Raw genomic sequence first — 1,174 nt, 5'->3', positions numbered from 1 at the left:
TAACTATATTTTAGTGTATTGTAACAAGCACTATAAAGGAAACTACTTTGTATCTGCTAAAGGGGCAGACTTGGGGAAGGGGTAAGAAAATTGGGAACGTTGGTGAAGGGAAGGTCACACCGGTGGTGAGATTAATGAAGAACACGGAGTTCCTTAAACTATATTATGAGCAACTTTGAAAATCACAATGTTTAAGAAAAAGTTTTAAAAATACATATCAGATTCTTTTTTGGTTCATAAGCATGATGACCAGGTTTTCACACACCTGTGTGATATGTGCTTCCCTTCAACCTTGTTATGACGTTGGCACATGACCCTTCTGACATGAAAAAAATACATATCAGGCATGGGAATGGCCAAATGTGCAAAGATGGAGCACATGCTTTGCATTCAGAACAACTCCTAAATACAGAGCTTAGAATCACCACCAAACACTGCCAGGACTGGCTATCTAACCAAAGAACAATTAAAAAGAACTGGCAGACATGGTTTTGTGTGTATAAGACCCTGGATTCCATCCACAGTGCCATAAAAGTAAAGAAATAAAATGCCATACAACCTGGGGGACGGCATTCCCTCTCTAACAGAAAGCACTTTAGCATTGTCTTGAATTGTCATGGAGTGGACTGAACAAGGGTCCCAGCTACACACAACACTGTGAAGGGTCTTGTGACCCAGGCAATGCCAAGGACTGATTTAGGATAATATGCTAGGCTCAGCGCCTAAAGTGAATCCATTTCCACAGCAGGATCATTGCTCAGACACTCGCCTTTAGCCTTTTTTCTTTTTTTCCTTCTATTGATGAACCGTTTTTAGTGTCATCATATTATGAAAAAACAACACTGCGTTGTGACCAGATATGATTTAAAATATTGACATTTAAAGTGTTGATTTAATTATGGGCTCTGAATAAATTTAGAAAACTGAAGCACACGGTTCACCCTGCCAGTGGCTCAAACCCGAGAATGTGCCTCTATCTAAAACGGGCATCTCATTACTGGTTAACATTATTTAGCTAGAAGGAGATATGACCTCCAATTTGCCTTTAAATGATTCATTTGGTGTTTAAATAAGTGTCTTTGATTTAATAGTGTTTTCTTCAACCAATTCACTTATGTCAATAAACTCTGTTTAACCTTCTTAAAGGAAACATCTTTTCTGCTTAGAGGCAATT

The 1,174-nt window shown here is 38.4% G+C and overlaps 1 non-coding gene across 1 annotated transcript; it reads left to right on the top strand.

The window, feature by feature from the left end:
- Positions 1-221: 221 nt before the first annotated feature.
- On the top strand, positions 222-325 carry LOC126005329 (small nucleolar RNA U13). Its single transcript, XR_007494463.1, has one exon. It is a non-coding gene; the product is annotated as a small nucleolar RNA U13 (small nucleolar RNA).
- Positions 326-1,174: the final 849 nt, after the last annotated feature.

This window comes from Suncus etruscus, chromosome 3 (assembly GCF_024139225.1).
Source record: "Suncus etruscus isolate mSunEtr1 chromosome 3, mSunEtr1.pri.cur, whole genome shotgun sequence".
Classification (NCBI taxonomy): Eukaryota; Metazoa; Chordata; class Mammalia; order Eulipotyphla; family Soricidae; genus Suncus; species Suncus etruscus.
The sequence above is the reverse complement of the archived record's forward strand: the minus strand, read 5'-3'. Positions and strand labels throughout refer to the sequence as shown.